Raw genomic sequence first — 846 nt, 5'->3', positions numbered from 1 at the left:
TCTCCCCCCTCTGCTCCCAAACCTTCTTCCTTTCTCAGCCCTGCAGGGATGGTACCTGCACTACTCCACAAGCTTCCTCTGGAGGCAGATTTTTACAGTGATTTTTCACCCCATGAATGTAGCCACTGCTTTAATGAGAAGTCACTTCTCAGGGCAGTGACCCAGAGCTTACACCTGCCAGGAATATTTTCCCTTCTTGGAATGCAGCTCATTAATATAAATGTATATTAACCTCAGTGAAAAGCAGCAGCAGCCTTTCTCTTCAACCACCTATTCACTCTTAGTCTGATCATGGAATTGGCTTCCTCACAGTACCTGCTCCTTTAAACAATCATAAAAAGAGGCTGCATAGAGGTTATGCTTTAGATAACAACAAAAGAGTCTCCACATTAATCTAAATGGATTCATTAAGCTAAGGACATACCTGCTGCCTGCAGTTAGAAATTTAGGCCCAGTGCCCTCTGACAGAAAAGTCAGGGAAAGTCCCTGCTCACCTGTTAATTTCTCTGGTCTTTTAACTGCATTTAATCTCATTTGTATCACCCAGAATTGCTGTGAGCACCTGTTAGCAGTGAACTAGCTGAAGGAAACAAATGTGGAGGGCAGGCTTGGGTCTGGCAAGTGTGCTAGTGCAGGGAAATGGAATGAAAGAAAAGGTGTGTGTGTGGGAAGATACAGGCAGAGGTGATTGCTTTTTGGGGAGTAGTCCACTAATGACCTGCTAGTTCATTTCTGTGAACAGTCGTCAAGCCAGGCAGATGTGAAGGAAAGAGGTGAGCAAACATGGATGCAGGTCACCAAAGGGACAGGCTGTCCACTTCTGCCCTGCTGGAACGGATGGTAAAC

At 45.5% G+C, this 846-nt stretch overlaps 1 protein-coding gene across 1 annotated transcript in view; it reads left to right on the top strand.

Moving 5' to 3' along the window:
• Positions 1-846, top strand: part of CCNI (cyclin I) — a 14,170-nt gene that overhangs the window by 8,147 nt on the left and 5,177 nt on the right. The window lies entirely within an intron of this gene.

This window comes from Chaetura pelagica, unplaced genomic scaffold, assembly GCF_000747805.2.
Source record: "Chaetura pelagica isolate M959 unplaced genomic scaffold, ChaPel_1.0 scaffold272, whole genome shotgun sequence".
NCBI classification, from domain to species: Eukaryota; Metazoa; Chordata; class Aves; order Apodiformes; family Apodidae; genus Chaetura; species Chaetura pelagica.
Note: the sequence above shows the minus strand (reverse complement) of the source record. Positions and strands in the feature narration are given on the sequence as shown.